Source organism: Lissotriton vulgaris, chromosome 7, assembly GCF_964263255.1.
Source record: "Lissotriton vulgaris chromosome 7, aLisVul1.2, whole genome shotgun sequence".
Classification (NCBI taxonomy): Eukaryota; Metazoa; Chordata; class Amphibia; order Caudata; family Salamandridae; genus Lissotriton; species Lissotriton vulgaris.
This window is the reverse complement of record NC_141695.1, coordinates 833134104-833153000: the sequence shown is the minus strand read 5'-3', so window position 1 is coordinate 833153000 and position 18897 is coordinate 833134104.

The following is an 18897-nucleotide window of genomic DNA, read 5'->3' as shown; positions in this document are numbered from 1 at the left end:
AGAGGTCAGGTAACATGTACACCGAACGATAAGCAAATAAAGAAGCCTTATCACCTACCACCGTGTCCTGTATTTCCTGGGGGTTGCACAACACGACAACTGGCGACGAAGGACGTGCATCGTGTACCCAGGATTGATGAAAGGAAAGGAAAGGAAAGCTGCCGCGCGTCGCGTCGAGCGACGACATCGAGACCAGGAGCCCACCATGTCTCGTGTATGAATGAGGAAAATGGCGCGGGAGCCCACCCCGACCGTCGCTGAAGAAGGAAGCCTCCTGCAGCAGTCGGGTAAGAAGACTGAAGAAGCCGAGTAAACGCGCAAAGTGAACAACTTGAAACGCGAGATCTCGCGAGAAGAGCGACGGCCATTTTCAGGTCAGGCGGCAAGGGCCAATCAGCGCGAAGAGAAATCAGGCGCCATTTTGAAATCAGGCAACGCTCTGGTCGCGAAGTTTCACGAGACTGCCGGAAGCCATTTTGAAGTCAGGCAAATAGACCAATAGGAAGAAAGAACAGCGCCGGCCATTTTGAAGTCAGGAATCGAACAAAAAAGAGCGAAGTGTGCCAAAAAGAGCACAAAAGAGTAAAGAAGCACAAGCAAAGGCAAAGAAATAGTGAAAGAGTGCCAGAAAGAGCACAAAAAGGAATAAAAGAACAAGAAAAGGCAAAGTGACAAGAAGTAACAAAATAATACCAGGAAGAACACCAAAGAAACAATAAAGCACATGCAAAGGCAAAAAGGATGGCAGAGCCAACGGTAGAAAGACAAAGTGCACAATACCGAAGACCACTACCATTCAACTTATCTGAGCCACAAGTAGGCATACGATGGGAGAAATGGGTCAGGCATTTTGAGAGATACATGGAAGCCACCGACGTGACTGACGTGAAAAAACTAGGTTTATTCCTAAACTTAGTAGGTGATGATATTGAAGATCTATTAGTGACACTGCCAGAAGAGGAGACTGCCACCTACGACAAACTAAAAAAATGCCTAACAAATCAGTTTGACCCGCAGAGGAATGTAGACTTTGAGCGATACACCTTCACAATCGCATTCCAAGAGACGGAATTCACTCGTAACTCACTGTGAATTTGATAAATGTGATAAAAAGCAATCAGACTGCGTATCAATGAAGGTTGCCGTGACACGGAGTTCCGTGCGAGAATTCTAAAGGAACCAACGTCACTAGAAATATCTTATCACTAACAAGAGCGACAGCACACGCAATGGAGATGGTGCGAGGAAAAGAAAAACGAGTGGAACAAGCACATCGCATATCAAGCAAGAACCGCATGAGCGGCTGGAAGAAAGACAGAAATGAACAGACACCAAAGAAACAACAGCAGGTAACCTGCTACAGGTGCGGACTTGAATTTCCACACAGAGGCCCATGCCCGGCCATTTGGCCAGACATGCAGGAAATGCAATGGAAGAAACCACTTTGCCAGTGCATGTCAGGGATTACACTTCAGGAAAGACAGAGGAAGAGCAGAAAGACCACGAATGCCGCCAAGCAGGCATGTCAGACATGTCGAAAAAAGGAACAAGGATCTCCTCACTAGAGTCGGGTGAAGAAGAGCAAGAAGAAAAGGCAGAACGACTCTACCTCATGTCAGACGCCATTGTCGAACACTCAGATGAGGGTGACAAAGAAGAAAGAATCTGTCTCGTGGACAAAAACAAAATGAAAAAGACAATCTGTGACCTTAAGTGTAGGATCACACAAAGCAAAATTTGTCCTAGACAGCGGCGCAACATGCAACATCATGTGTGTGTCGGAGTACGAAAAAATGAAAATAAAACCAACACTGAGACCATCCCGAGTTGAAGTATTCACCTGGGGATCCCGGACGCCCGTAACAAACATGGGAAAATTTACGGAGGAACTAACATACAAAGATCAAAAGACAAAAGAAGCTATTCACGTGCTGTAGGGAGACATTCCAGCACCATGCCTACTGAGCAACATCACAGCACAGATGATGGGTCTCCTTGAGATGACATACAACATGTCAGAGAAGAGAAGCATCTTGAAAGAATACCCCAAGCTACTGCAAGGACTAGGGAAGTTAAAAGGACAGCAAATAACGCTGCACATTGATGAAACAGTGAGGCCAATAGCGCAACATCATCGGAGAGTGCCAATACACCTGCAGCCGCAAATAGAGGAAGAGCTTGAAGCACTACTGAAGCAAGACATAATAGAGCCAGCAGAAGGACCAACACCTTGGGTGCTACCGATCGTAGCAGTACCAAAGAAAGACACGTCAAAAATAAGAATCTGTGTTGACATGAGAATACCGAACAAAGCAATTGAACGTGAGAGACACCCCGGCCCGCATCTGGATGATATGATCAGCTGTCTAACAGGCACAAGGCGTTTCTCTAAATTAGACTTATGTAAGGGATACCACCAGTTAGAGCTCGATCCTCAGTCTCGATACATCACAACCTAGGTCTCTTCAGGTATAAAACGCTTGAGTTTTGGAATATCGTCCGCTGCTGAGATATTTCAGGAAACAATACGACAGGTAATAAGGCCAGTGAAAAATAGCTTAAATTACAGCGATGACAGCCTGGTGTTTGGCAAGTCGAATGAGGAACACAACGAGGCATTGCGAGATGTATGCTCTCATTTAGAGCAGGCGGGTCTGACACTGAATGAGACGAAATGTGAACTGGAGCGGGATGAACTAGTCTTCTTTGGCCACATCTTCTCAAAGAAAGGCATGCGGCCAGACCACAGCAAAGTGAAAATGTTAGAAAAAGCAAAACAACTGAGTGACATGGCGGAAGTGAGATCATTCCTCGGCCTTGCCAGTTATTGTGCAAGATACATTAAAGACTTTGCCACTGTGAACGCACCGTTGAGAGAATTGACAAAGCAGGGCCAGAGTTTCACATGGACTAAAGAATACAGCAAAGCGTTTGAAGAGATCAGACACACTGTGACAGCAGTAGATCACCTAGCGTAATTTGATCCGAGGCTGTGCACTGAACTGATGGTAGATGCCAGCCCAGTCGGATTAGGGGCGATATTGGCGCAGCACCAACAAGGAAATGACTCCCCAAGAAGCGTAGTAGCCTATGGGAGCAAAAGCCTATCGGACATAGAAAAAGGATACTCCCAGCTGGAAAAAGAGAGCTTGGCGGTAGTATGGGCATGTGAACACTATCACATGTTTATCTACGGAAAACCGCTCACAATAATAACGGACCACCAAGCATTGATCACAATATACGGAAACCCAAATGCAAAAATACCACCAAGGATAGAGAGGTGGGGGATACGGCTAATGGACTACAACTTCAAAATAATACATAAGCCAGGGAAGGAACACAATCCGGCTGACTACGTATCAAGACACCCCCTACCACAAGTGTCGCATGCGACCACCATGGCAGAGGAATACTTAAATTTTGCACTCAAACACAACACACCGGCAACAATAACCATGGCGGAGCTAGAACGGGAGACAAAACAAGACCTCACCATGCAAGCCATAATGAAAGTGACCAAGCAACAAAGGTGGAGGCACGTGAACAACAACAGCAGTTGGGGAGATGGAGTGATAAAAGATGAACTGCTGGCGTTTAAAAAGATCAATGAAGAGCTCTCAGAAAGTGAGAATAGAATAGTTATGAGAGGCACCTGAATAGTGATGCCCCGAACACGGAGGCGAAGGACCGTAGAACTAGCACACGAGTCACATCGAGGGATAGTAGCGACCAAGAAAATGCTACGAGAAAAAGTGTGGTTCCCGGGACTAGACAGCATGGTCGAAGAAACTGTGATGCACTGTCACATCTGCCAAATAACAGGACCCCCATCAAAGCCGGAGCCACTGCAAATGTCCAAACTTCCAACAGCAGTGTGGACAGAGCTGGCGGCTGACTTCTATGGGACCCTGGAGACAGGAAACTACCTGTTGTCTAATCATAGATGCATTCTCCAGGTTCCCAATAGTAAGACCAGTAGCGTCCACCTCGGCAACCGCAACGCTGCCAGTCCTGAAAGACTTATTCGCAGCATGGGGTTCACCACAGACACTGAAGACAGACAATGGCCCACCATTTTCTGGTGAGGAATTCAAAAGATTCATGGGATACCTCGGGATTCACCATCGAAGAATAACTTCCCTGTGGCCACAAGCGAATGGAATGGCTGAATGATTCATGGGGTACAACTAAAAAGGCAATACAGAGAGCTAAGCTAACGCAGATCTCAATTGGACAAGCCCTATGCCAGCTGCTGAGAGACTATCGAAACACTCCTCACAGCTCCACAGGAAGATGCCCCGCGGAGCTGGTATTGGGGCGATCCAGCAGAACAAGGCTACCACAAGTGAAAGAGGTGGAAAGCGTGGAACAAAGAGACATAGCTGCGAAAGATCAAGGAGCGAAAACAAAAATGAAGGCATATGCTGACCAGCGGAGACACGCTACAAACACAAAAATAAAAGAAGGGGACACCGTAGTAGTACGGCAAAGGCAAATACGGAAATCAGACAGCGCATTCTCAAGAGACCCATTGACGGTGACAGAAGTGAAAGGGACAATGATAACTGCGTCAGCAGGACAATACCACATCACCAGGAATAGCTCGCAATTCAGAGAACTAAAAACAAAGGAAGAAGATTTGCCTACACCTGGGCTAAAAGAGGACACACAAGAAGAGAATGCACCAGTAGATCACAGAGGACAACGACCAAGAAGAGAATGCAAAAAGACGAAAAGACTGATTGAGGAGATGTAAAGAGAAGGAAGCCTGTGAAGATATTATCTCTATCACCACAGGCAGTATCACGAGAAACTTTTGTTTGCAACAAAGGGGGAGATGTCATGCCTTGGCCAGGGACACTAGGACCCTGGGGCAAGGGGCAGAGACCAGAGGACACCGAAGGACACCGCTTCCGGTTAGGGGAGGGAACAGGAAGGGACAAGGAACATTCTAGGGCTGGACCTCGAGGCAAGAGGTCGGGGAACATGTACGCCGAAGGATAAGCAAATAAAGAAGCCTTATCACCTACCACCGTGTCCTGTATTTCCTGGGGGCTGCACAACACGACAGCCGGCTTCCGTCCCGTTCTGTGGGTTGGCTTCTGTGTTCCAGGGTTGCTCATGCTGCCTCTTGTGAGGCTGTTCTGTTTTCCCTTGCTCCAGCCTGGGGCTTCGGGTTGTTGTCCCGGGACCTTCTGTGTGCTTGGATTACTTCTGGAGTCTGGCTGGCTGGTTGGTCCTGTCTCCGGCTTCTTGCCTCCTCCTTGCTGAGTGCTTCCGTCTTTGGTTGCTCCTGCCCTGGCGCTCCCTGTGCTTGCCTGTTGCTTGCTTTAGTGTTTCATGGCCACCCCTCCTGGTTCTGCCGGCGTTCCTGCTCTCGTCTGGTCTCTGGGGTCCCGCTTGGTCGGGCCTGGTTGGCTCCTGGTTGGGGTCACCTGGGGGTGCCTGATGAGGCCTTCTCGGGCTGGTGTGGTTGGGCGCGTGCTCTTCCTTTCCTTTGTGTCCTGCCAGGGTGTGTTTCCGGTGGCGGTTCGCCTTTTGGTCCAAGGGGTTCATGCCGCTGCAGTTTGGGCCTGGCTGTTTTTCGCTGCTGCCGTGTCCTTGCCGTGGAGCCTGTTTCCCCTCTTCTGTTCTGTGTTTCTCCCGGTTGGGGGTCCGTCTGGTCTCTGGGTGCTTTTGCTCCCTGGGGGGTCCTGGTCTTATCTGGTTCCCGTTGTGGGTACCTGGCTGGTGCCTGCTTGAGCTGTCCCGCTGGTGCGGGTTTTGGGCTAGTGTTGGTCGCCTTTTTTTTTCGGCGCTGCGTCCTTGCCTGTGCTCTCTTTTGTGTGTCCTGGCGGGGCGCTGCACGGTTTTGTGTCCGTGTCCTGGTGGGTCCTTCTAGGCCTGCTCCTTCCGGCGGTTCTCTTCCCGGGCTTGGTTCGCCTGTGGTTGGGTGTTCCTGTCTGCCTGGTCCTGGGGTTTCCGCTTGGTGCTGTTGGGTTTCGGTTTCGCTTTGCACCGGTGCTCCTTTTTCATTGCTGGGTTGCAGGTCCCCTGTTCGGGCCTGTGTGGGGTCCTGGTGTTCAGTGCTTCTGGGTTGGCGTGTCCTGTGTTGCCTCCTGTTGCTCCGAGTCTGCTAGCTTCCTGCTGGTTCGGGGTGGCCTTGGGATGTGCCTCCTTGGCTTGTTGGCTGTGCTGTCGTTTTTCGGCCGGCTCTGGGGTGTGTTTTGCTGGGCGTTCCTGGTTCTTGCTTGGTTATGGTGTCCTGGCTCGCTCCTGTCTTCCCTTGTTTCCCCAGGCTTTGTTCCCGGTGTGTTTCTCTTTTGGTGCCCCCCCTTCTCTGATTGGGGTGCGGTTCTGTGGTGTTCCTCTTGCCTCTGTAGGGTCCGCCCTCCTGGCTGCGGTTTTGTTTGGGTTTTGCTGCTGCTTGGCCCTCTGCCTTCTCTGCTTCCTCTGGTTGCTGCTTTGCGTTTTCCTCTGTTTGGTTTTCTTCTGGACTTCTGTGTGGTCCGGCGGTGGTGTGTTGGGGGTCTCTGTTGTCCTCCCTGCCCTTTGCCTTGGCCTGGGATCCTCCTGGGCTCCTTCCGGGAGCTGGTGGGCCTGCGGGTCCTCCTACGTCGGCTGGTTGCTTGGCTGCTCCTGCTCTTGCTGTGTGCTTGGCCGGGGTGTTGGGTGCCTGGGTGGTCCTCCGCCCTGTTGGCGTCTCTTTTCTGCCATCTGTGGTTCGGTGGCTCCGTGCCTGGTTGTTTCCTGGTTTGGGGGCTGCCGGGGGTTCCTGGTTGCCCTGGGCTTCCCCCCTGCCTTGTTTTTCCCGCCCTTTTGGGGTTTTTGGGGTTGTGGCCGGTGGCCCTGTCCCCGCCCTTGCTGGGCTTGTTCGGTTCCGGATTGTTGGTTTCTGGTCTTTGTTTGCCTTTCCGTTGTTTGGTCGGCTTTTGGCTGGTTCCTTTGGGGGCACCTCTGGCTTGAGGTCTTTGGGTTGGCCTCCTCTGCCCCTGCTGTGCTGGGTTTGGTGGCCTTCCTGTTTTGTTATGTTAATTTCGATTTATATAGCGCCAAATCACCAACAGGTCTCTTAGCGCTTGGGCCCAGGGAAGAGAAAGCGGCAGCTGAATGAGTTAAAAGGCACACGGACCATCAGAGGTTAAACTGTGCTTAATGCTTCTTTAAACAAGAGAGTTTTGAGCGATTTCCGGAAGTGGAGCAAGTTGGATTCTTTGCGGAGATGCTCTGGTAGTTTGTTCCAGAGCTGCGGAACCAGCACTGAGAAAGATTTACCGCCTTTAGAGGGCAGTTTGTACCGAGGACATGACACCAGTTGTGCCTCAGAAGACCTTAATGCGCGTCCAGGAGTATAAACCTCAAGGCGTTCTTTTATATATACAGGTGCTAGGCCGTGTATAGGTTTATGGGCTATACAGAGGTTCTTGAATTTCACTCTGTTTTATGGGGAGCCAATGCAATTTATGCAACAGTGGTGAAGCATGGGTCCGTCTCGGCAACCTGAAGATCAATCTAGCTGCATCATTTATGACCACTGGCAATCTACTTATCAATGCCTGGGGAAGACCCAGGTAGAGGGCATTCCCATAATCCAGCTTTGAGATTATGATTGCTGAGACTATCGTACGGAGTGTAGAAGTAGAAAGAAGGGGGACCAGTTTCCGTAGCTGTCTAATTAGTCCCGTACCCACCACTGATGAGACTTGGCTAGCCATTGAAAGTTCATGATCAATTTTTATACCAAGACTTTTTACAATTGAACATGGTTTGGGGGTAGGACCTAGGTCCTGGGGCCAGTACAAATCACTCCAGGGTGATTCCGCTGCAGGGATAACCAGGACCTCTGTTTTGTCCGGTTTAATTTTTAGTGAGTTGGCAGTCATCCAACTCACTGTGTAGCTGAGAATGTTTTGGACTTGGATTTGCGCAGATGCCGTGTTGTCAATGCTAAACAACAACTGGGTGTCATCGGCGTAGTTAAAAATTCTGCAACCCATATTTGCCAAAGTTGTTATTAGGGGTTGCAAATAAACATTGAAAAGGAGTGGTGACAATGCAGATCCCTGGGAACTCCACAGTCAAGTGAACCCAAGTCAGATGTTGCATCCCCCAGTTGAATCCTTTGTGTCCTACCAGAGAGAAAGGATTCAAGCCATTGGTGAGCTAGATCTTGTATACCTAAAGTGGCCAATCTGTCCAGTAGGAGAGTATGGCTGACGGTATCAAATAGGTTTGCGGCCTCTTTCCCTGTGGGGTTTTTTGGCCTCCTGGGGTTTTTGATCTGTCTCCTTCCCTGTCCTTTTCGGTTTGGTTGCGGTATCGCTCCTGTTCAGCCTCTGGGCTCTTGCTGCGGCTCCTCCCTCTGGGCTTGGTGCTTGTTGTTTGGTGGCCCTGGGGTGCTGGCATTTCTTCCTGGTTCCTGGGCCTCCTCTGCGCGGGTCGTAGGGTTTTCTCCTCTGGCCCGTTCAGTTTGGTGGTGTGGGCCGGTTTCTGGCCTGTGCTTCCCTCCTTCCTTGTTGGTCTGGGTGCTCGTGCCTGCTCTCTGTTGGCCGGTCTTGCCTTTTTTTCTTTTGCCTTCTTCAGGACAGTTGCGGTTTGCTCTTTCTGTGTGGCTGCCGGGTCCTGTGTTTTTTCCTGGTTGTTCTGGGCTGGGCGGCCTTGTCCCTTGAGTTCCTAGGCCATGTCCTTTTGGGTTTTGGTCTGGTTGCCCTGTCTCTGGTTTCTCTGTTTGGTGGCCTCCTTGATGGGGCCCTGGCCTTCTGTTTATTTCTTGGTTGTCTCCGGTCCCTGTTTGGTCCCTGCTGTCCTGTTCTGGGTTGCGGGCCGGTTTCTTCCTGCGGTCCCCCCTTCTTGGAGCTCCCTTGGTTTGCTGCTCTTGTTGTGGTTTTCTGGGTGCGCTGGTGGGTTCGGAAGTCCGGTTTTCTGCTTTGGTATTCTCCACTTTGTAATGAATGGGACGAGGACATCAGGGACCTGTGGGTAATGCTCTATTACTTACCGGTAATCTTCATTGCTCTGGGTCCTATTGTCCTCGTCCCATTCATACGCCCCTCCCTTCCGCCCTGGCGGCCGGCCTTCCTGTTTTGGGCTTGGTTGTACAGGCGGGATGCTGGGTAAGTACTGCTTATGTACTCCCGGTGGGAGGGGCAGTATTAGTGTCCCAGCATTCCTCTTGTCTTTTTTTCTGTCGGGAGATGGTTATCTCCAATTTGTAATGAATGGGACGTGGACAATGGGACCCGAAGTAATGAAGATTACCAGTAAGTAATAGAGCATTCATTTTCTTCTGATCAAAAGCTTTGCATACCAATGTGATTCCTGTCAAGAGCGCCCTGCCAAAGACTGTGTCCCATAATTCCACATAATTTGCTGCTTCTCGTACATAATTGATTTAACCCTGTTGTATAATTTGGTCCTTTGTTGACTCCTATTTTCTGCGGCCGTAGTATGATGCTGCACCGACTAGCTTAAGTAAGAGAAGGTGAGCATGGAATTAAGGAGTAACCTGCTGGGATAGCAATCGTCTCTGAACCAGGAGTCCTGTTCTGCATTTCACTTGCCTAATTTCAGCATGCACCACAAGCTTCCTACATCATGTAACTCGCCAGTCTGCGGATTTCTTTAAAGGGGCATCCAATTAGGTAGCAAGCACAGTTCACTTTACCCAATCCAGCATCAATAACATTCACCACCAAAATCCATCTCAGAATGTTGCTATGTTTGATGACGTCAGCTCGGGGTTTTAAGATATGTTATGGTGACATCATTCATCAGATGGCCCCTTAAGGTGCCTTTCTAACTTTTCTCGTACAAAACATTCATTTGGTGATCGAAGTTTTTTGTAATAATAGCTCTTGGTTATGTTTTTTGTCAAAATGTGATGGGGCTCAGAATTTCCAAAACCAACCCGTTGCACGCTTCTTTTATCTTCCAAAGCACATTGAATCCTGCATGCAGGCTCAGAGAATTCCAGCTATTCCGCTTTGATAACCATGTGTTGTGGCCCGGATCATCCGCCCCACCTGGCACGTCAGAGAAACTAAGGTCCTGCTACGCTTCACAACGTGAGTGACTTTCCCGCCTCATCTCAGGCAGGCAGTTAATACCACAACTCTCAGGGAATACCTCAACGGCTCTCTTTATTGGCCCTTCCCTGGGAGGGCTTCTCCAAGCAGCGAACTGCGCCTTGAGGCAGCTCAGACATAATATAAATGTGCCCACTCACCTTGCTAAAACACAACACAAAAGCCCCAGTGTGCACTTTTTGGGGGAGCACTGCGGTAAGTCGAATTAACACAACAATTCGGAAACTTCATGTTCGAGGCATATGGGCTGCAGATGGTACATTATGAATAGATCGCCATCTGGTATTGGGCTCGGATGATTGCACTTGTTTTTCTCTTGGAGAAGTCTTTTGTCGTCACGAGACTGGTGACTCCTCCTTTGGGTGCTAGTGCGCATGGGTATTTTTCCGCCATCGGGTTCGGATGAGGATCGAAGGGCTCCAGATCGACTTCGAGAAAAAACGATATTTTGGCGCGTATTCCCTTTCCAATTCGACGGTATTGTTATCGAACGCGATTTCATTTCCATTCCGACGCGTTTCGACTCCAACAATAAACATTTTCTTCTACGTCGACGAGACCGGGAGGCCTTTCTCGATGTAGTCCAGCCCGGAGTCCATGGAAAGGACTCCACGTGTGGTGCTAAGTTCCCACACAAGGACCTACAACGAGGTGTGCAATCTCTGCCTATCGCCTGAACACGAATCCAGGGGCTGCGAAGCCTGCGCAGCGTTCTCCTCCAAGTCGACCATTAGAAACCGTCGAGCCCGAAGACACGAGGTTTCAAGAATGCAGTCGCAGGCAATCCCAGAGCTGTTCGAAGACCAGCACCTAGAAGAAGAGGAACATGAAGAGTCAGGGTCGGAAGGGGACGAGTCTGATGTCGAGGAAATCGACGTTCAACAAAGCGTGAGTGACGACGTCCCCTTACCAAAAAAACGACCCCGTGTGGTACCGACCCCGCCTTCGAGCCCGGTCAGACCACCGAAAAAAGTTTCCGACGCCCCACCTTCGGGCCCGGCAACGAAACCGAAACAGAAACCGAAACTCTCGGCCTCCCACCATGTCGGATTCGAGAAACTGTCTACATCGACACCGAAGCTCCTGATAAGCGTGGCTCAAATCCACCCGAGTGACTTACCGCACTCACCTATAGTAATTATATAAGAAGTCAGCTGGACAGTGGAGAAGAATCAACAAAGTCTTTATTAGGCCAAACAACACTCATATGAGAGGGCCCTGTCCGACCTCACTCCTGGGAGTGCGAACGAGAGGACTGACTCTCTGCATCACAGCAATACATTATAATGCAACACAGTCCATTGGGGTACGCCCCTTCTGGAAAATTACTGAAACCCAGACCAGCGAACAATGCCATCATACAGCAGGCATCTGCACCTGCAAGAGATACATCGCTATCTTTACTCAAGGCCATGGAGCTAGGCTTCAGCGTCTCTGGTGCATGAGAACATTACTGATAAAGAGACTTGTTAGTTTCGGCCACAGCAAGCCGAGAAACGAAAACTGCTGTTTTAGGGAAATTCTCTATTCCTGCGGGAGGGGCAGATGAGCGAGTAAGGCTCGCGGTCACAGAGGAATACACAAAATGGTGGCACACAGGCTAAGCTAAGGAACTAATATGATCACACGTACATTTGAATGATAAAATGGCAAGCGGAATAATTCAACACAGGTGCATATACGAACTTCATTAGTTAGCCATATGATGCTAACTTACATATGAGAAGGGACAGTTGGGGCATCGAAAAGTGAATTCTATCAGACCATCCTTTTAGCATCATTGGCTAACTGCGGCCACTTTTATTTGCCAAAAGGTAGTGCCGGCATATCCATTCTAGGGGCAGAACACATTAATAATTTTTTTTCTGTCTTTTAGTCTAAAACATCCTCTGAAATAAACATCAAGCAACTTGCATCAGCAGGAATTTCAGTAATCATTGAAGTGGCATATTGACCCGACACCTTCTTTTGTGGACGCAAATTCGTAGCACACATGGAGCAACATGGAGGGAGGCAATATACACAAAGGCAACATGTCAGTATGACGCTCACCACGCCCACCAAACCCATCAATATTTTCCAACCCCAGGAGGAGAAGGCACCCCAAAGCCACCCCTGTAAGGACCATGTCCCGTTATCTTGATGTAGTTCAGTCGCTAATCTATGTAATTTCTGTACTGCCAAGTTAACAGTCGGAGCTGAGTCAGGAATATACACACAACAAGACGTCCCGATGACGCGACAGGCCCCGCCCCTATCTGCCAGGATGACGTCAAGCACCATCCTATTTTGAATCGTGAATAATCTCATAGCCTGAATCTCAACGGATATGTTAGTCGTAATGTCGGCTTCAGTAAGGACTACCTTCTCCATTACCCTGGACAGTCGTCGAATGGCCCTACTGTTAAATATCGGACCCCAGGAAGGTAGCAGGCCCTTAGAAAAATCAGTCCATTGCTGGTACGAGGTGTCTGTCTGGTCAACGTCATCTACCTGGAGCTCCCTCCTTTTACGCTGCTCTTGTGGGGCGGGAAATCTACGATGTGTTCTGTGATAGTCAGAAGGGGCCACATATACGGGAGGAATCATATAGGCCAAGTAACACACCCCACCCCAACCCTCAGGCAACCATAAGTATCCATTATCTCCACACACAAAATAGATGCTGGGGGGTGTAACCAAAGAGGGGCTGAGAGGCAAACGTATCAATGCCGTCACGTTACAGGAACTATTACCAACCTTAATGGGACCCCTTCCCTCTATGCAGAAAAATGGCGAGGGACCCACCACAGCCAGGGGTATCAGAGACTTGACACTGTCATTTCCCTTTGGGGGGTGTCTGTAAGACAGGGAGGAATTCAACTGCAGGAAGCTATCCCTAACTTTGTCAGTATCATTTGGTATCAAAAACCGGCCCAACTTTTTCTCACACGTCTCTATAAATGTCTGGTCAAAACGCCCGTCAGTATATATTCGTCCAAGGGAAGAGGGAGGCAAAGGGCGTACTCGCATTGTCATAGTCGACCCCCTATTCTGCAGTCTAGGAGTCAGAAAATCTGGCTGCTGAAAATATTTAACAAGACCTATGAGAGTATACCACCCCTCACAACTATTCACAGGAGTCAAAGGAAGTGCTAGAAATCTATCTTTCTTGTAGGCAGCAGAAGGGAGAAGCCCACAGACCCAGCAGTCAGTCAAATTGGTGGTGGCATGTGCATGGTGCAAAGTCTTAATAAAAACATTTTCTTTATAGCCCTTTCTCAACATACGTTCACCATAATCCACAGTAATCATATTATGTTCAGGAACGGCAGTAGGTGTGGGTGCAAACACATGAACGGGGTAGGCTTTATCCAGGAAAAACAATATACCAAGAGTCACTATAAAAGCAATTAGAACAACAATGATGACCACTATTTTTCCTTTCCGGGAAAGGGCCAACCAAGGGGAATCGGGCACGGGTCTCGGAGGAGCCGCAAAGGGCTGCTCCTCATCAGGGATGGGGCGGCCAAAAGGATACATTCTCAAAAGCGTTCAAAATATATCAAAAAATGGAAAAAAGAAAAACACTTCTACTAAAAAAAATAGTCCCAGACAGTCCGTGAAACCGGCCAGAGGGGTTCTTCAACCCTAAAAAAAGGGATCTTCTCCCTGTGTCCTTCAAAGCCTCACAGGCAGGCTTTTACCGTCCATACCTTATTCCAACGTCGCTTAACACACAGCAATTGAAAACAGGGGAGCACTTAATCCTGGCCCCGCACCACTCTATAGTCTCATAGAACACAATCTTCGGCTAAACACCAGGGCTCTTACAAGTCCATCCCTACCGCTAAATCTTCGTATTCAGAAAGTCCACTAAGCCCTTCTTCCAGTGTTTAGACCATCGCATTTGTCACTCTTATTTATTTTCTTCGGGCCGCAGATTATAGCGAGTGCTCCCTGGCACTTCGGGATCAATGAACAAACCAGGTGTATCTATGGCAGGTGCTGGACTCTCTGATGTCTCTTCACTAGTAGCAACGGGAGTAGTAGAGCTCGCTGAAGCACTTTTCTCTGCACGTGCCTGTGAATTCTCTTTTGCACTTTGCTCTTCTCCCCTCAGTGAAGCATCCGAGAAGGGAACATATCTGGGTATTTGCTCATGTTCCTGGTCAGCGATGCCTTCCTTTACCCATTGGTCATAGGGTAACGGCAGCAGGACTTTCTTCACATGTGAGGTGTGAGTCCACGCCTTCCTGCCTTCCACACGAAGCGCCGTGCGCGTTGTTAAAAGCACCTGACGCGGCTCCGACCACCTGGGCTCCAGACAGGACTTCCGTTGATATCTTCGGACGACGACCCAATCGCCTGGGTTGATGGAGTGTCCTGCTGATGAATAGAACGAAGATCTTTAGTCAAAGCATACAAGTAGTCTGTCAACAAAGGATACTGAATTTCGGAGAAGCACTTAGGCCTGGGCACTCCCCAGACATTGGCCGGGCGGCCAAATATCACTTCATGGGGGGAGATGCCCGTCTTCGAATTTACAGTCACTCTTGTAGAAAGTAAGGCTAAAGGGAGGGCATCTGGCCAACGGAGACCTGTACTCTCCTGTATTTTGGCCATTTTCAATTTGAGCGTTCCATTAAACCGTTCCACAAGTCCCGCTGCCTGAGGGTGTAGGGCCGAGTGGAATTTTTGAGAAATCTGTAAGCCTTTACATATTTGCTTGACTAATTCTGCGTTAAAGGACGTACCGTTATCACTCCAGATCACCCTAGGTAATCCAAAGCGAGAAAAATACTCCTTTATCAACATTTTTGCAGTAGAAATGGCCGTGCAGTCTTTAGTTGGATAAGCCTCCACCCACCTGCTAAAAGCACATACAACCACAAGAACATATTTTAAGTTGTTGACCCTCTCCATCTCAATATAGTCCATCTGAATCACCTCGAAAGGAAAAGAGGGAGGTGCAAAATTTCCAGCTGGGACAGGTGTACCTTTTCCCGGATTGTGCCTCAAACACACCATGCACTGTCGGACCAAGTGAGTCGCTACTTTGGAGATATTCTTATTGCTCCACACTGGGTCCAACAATTTACATATGCCTTTTGCACTAATATGTGCAGGCCCATGCGCCATCGTCACCACTGGAAGAACATACGCATTCGGTAGTAACCATCGTCTTTTATCGGTCACATCTATCCAGCATTCATCTGCATCCAGTCGTCCCTCACCATCCTTCTATGCCCTTAATTCATCTGTAGTCACTTTTTCTTGTATATTTTTTACACTCTGCACAGTATCTGCGAACATGTTAACATCTGGGACCCATCTAGCAGGTCCTGCCACAAACATCCGTGGTAATTTTGTCCGAGCAGTCTCTTTTGCTGTTTCGTCTGCGAAGGCATTGCCTCATCCCACATCATCCACTATCGCCTTGTGTGCACTACACTTTATCACAGCCAGTCGCTTGGGTAACGTCAGTGCCGTCAACAGTCGTAATATCAGTGGACCATGCTGTATGCGTTGCCTATGTGAAGTCAAAAATCCCCGTTCTGCCCACAGTCGCCCATAATTATGAGCCACGCCAAAGGCGTATTGGCTGTCAGTGTAAATATTCACGTCCAGTCCCTCACTCAATTCACATGCCATCAATAAGGCTATTATCTCAGCAGCTTGGGCCGAATTGTAAGGAATCCTAGATGTCTCTACTACTGTCTGTAACGTTGTTATTGCATATGCTGCTGTCGATGTACCATCTGGCAATTTGAAACAAGACCCATCTACATACAACTCCCCGTCCGGTTCGTCTATGGGCCTGTCTGTCAGATCCACCCTCCCCTTTGTCTCCTCTTCTGTCCTGTACAGACAGTCATGTATGTCATCGTCCTTCATATCTGTGGGGATAGGTAACAATGTGGCAGGATTCAGTGTAGCACACCTTTTGATCGTCACATGAGGTGCAAAGAGAGTCATCTCATAACCGGTAAGACGAGCACTAGTTAAGTGCTGCGTCTGTGTTCTGTTTAGTAAAATGTCTACAGCATGCGGTACCATTACTGTGAGATCTGATCCCAATACGAGCCCTGCCGATTGTCTTATAGAGACCGCAGCAGCCGCCGTGGCTCTCAGACAACTCAGCAGTGCTCTTGCCACATTGTCAAGCATTGCGGAAAAATAAGCACAGGGTCTCTGTTTCCCCCCAAAACACTGAGTTAGAACAGACAACGCGCAACCTTCCGCCTCATGTACGTAAAGAACAAAAGGCGTCTGGTAATCAGGTGTTCCGAGAACGGGCGCAGAACACAAAGCATCTTTTAGTAAATCAAACGCTTCTTGACATGCAGGGGTCCAGGGTAGGGGTTCGCGCACTTCTTTGGTAGTCAGATACAATAGGGGTTTCGTTAGTAACGCATAGTTAGGTATCCACTAGCGACAATATGATGTTATGCCCAGAAACGCGCGCACCTCTCGCTGCGTGTTAGGTACCTTCATGTTAGTGATAGCTTTTATGCGCTCTGGCGTCAATCTCCCCCCCACTTTCAAAAGGAGGTGACCGAGGTAGGTGACCTCCGTTCGACAGTATTGAAACTTTGGAAGGGACACTTTATGCCCCCTTTTCGCCAAATGATGCAGTAATTTGACAGTAGCATCCCGACAACCCGTCTCGTCGTCCGACGCTATCAGGATATCATCCACGTACTGCAACATGACGTTGCCAGGTGGAAGTTCCAGTTCATCCAATTGTGCCTTCAGAGCCTGACTATATATGCTCGGACTTTCAGTGTACCCCTGAGGAATTCTCTTAAACCGGAAGCTTCGGCCAGCCAATGAGAATCCGAATAGATAGCGGCTGTCTTCATGTACAGGAATACTGAAGAAAGCATTTTTCAAATCCAGGACAGAGAAATATTTAACAGAAGGGGGAATCATCGTCAATATCGTAGTGATGTCCGAGACCACTGGGTATTGTGGCTCCACTACTCTATTCACGTGGCGCAGATCGATCACAAACCTATAGACATCAGGAGTATTATCAGTAGCTTCAGGTGATCGTCTTTTAAGGATAGGTAAAATAGGGCTGTTACATATGTTCGAATCCGTCTCTTCCACTACACCAGACCGAATCAAATCTTGTATTATTTGTAACAGGGCCTTTTCTCCCTCCCTAGGAATCCTGTACTGTGGAACCCGGGGCAATTTCGCTCCCACCTTTACTCTTATTGTCACCGGGGCTATGTCCATTTTGCCTACATCCGTGTCATTTACAGCCCAGAGACTGTCTGGTATTCCTTGGAATTCGGGTGGTAACGGGTCATCTTTGGAAAAACACTGTAGTGGGCGAGCGACATTTGGGCCTAAAGTAAGATACACACCATCCGGGGAACAATAGATAGTGGCGTGCAACCTCTTCAAAAGATCCAAGCCCAACAAATTTTCTCCACAATTCGAAGTCAATAGGAACGGTGAATCAACAGTAAAAGGACCAATCGTTAACGTGAGGGGTTTAGAAATGGGGCTAATCACCGGGGTACCTGCAAAACCCACAGAGATGTTATTCTTGCCAGACAGAGCCGCCCCTGGGACCCGGGAATGAGCCACTGAACTTTTCATCGCACCCGTATCCACTAGAAATTTTTGATGAGACCCCAATAAGTCTGCCTCGACATAGGGTCCCCTTTGATCAACTTCCACAGGCACTGGTCCCTCGCTCTGTCCTACGCTGTCCTAGTTGTGGGAGAACCCTGTCAGATCGTCTACTGAGTAATCATCATTGTAGTACTGACCGCCGCCCCTCTGCACCTGTTGTCTGCCCGCACTGTTGTCAAAGTAATTGCCTCCCGGTCTCCCGCCTCCTTCCGACCGTGCAGCCTGTCTCCCAAAATCACCACTACCTCTTCCTCGTCCTCGCCCTGGACCGGCATTCGACTGAAGCAGTGGGCAATCCCTCCACCAATGCCCCTCCTGCTTGCACTTCGCGCACTGATTCGGTCCCAGCCTTTCCCTACTCTCACCTCTCCCAAAGCCGCCACCACGACTCGGCGCCGCGCCTCTTCCTCTGCCTCTAGCCACTTGCTGCAACAAAACCCTAGTCTTCAAATCCTTAGCCTTCTTTTCCTGCTTGTCCTTACTCTCATTTTCTGTGTTCATAATACTGTGCCATACTGAGGATACCTGAAGGAGAGGACGTTGTCCACGTGCTCTCCGACGCTTGCAATCTCGCTGAAATTTCGGGCAATAAGTTCATGACAAACCTATTGACAAAAAGCCGCAACCCTCCATCCTGTGACACATCTTGCCCACTGAAATCCATAAACGTTTCTTCAAACCTCGTAAAGAAGTCCGAGACTGCCTCATCCTTTTTCTGCTTACAAGCCGTCAACTTGTCCCAATCTACCTTCTTCGGGGGAATGAGAGAATGCATGTATTTTATTATGCGCCCCGGTAAAGCTAATATCTCAGCCTTTGGCTTTTCCCCCGGCTTACGTTCTTTATCCCAATCCTGTAATTCCTGCCACGTACCTCCTAATTCTTCCGAATGATCTGTACCTTTCACCTGCCGCCATACATCGACTGGGACCAAAAGCCCAAAAAACAACTCAACATCGGCCAGAGTCATTACAGTGGAAGACGCGGCTTCCGTTAGTTCTTTATAGTAGGCAGTAGGGTTCTTCCTAGAGTCTGGTACCTGAGCCTTCAATGATAATACCTCACTTCTCTTCCATGGCGTATACACCCATTGTTCCTGGAAGTGTGCATCTATCCTATTCCTAGTGACAGCCTTCGTAACTGGATCTACCATTTCTGGGATCTCGGGATGAAAAATAGGGTGTACTTCACGCATTGG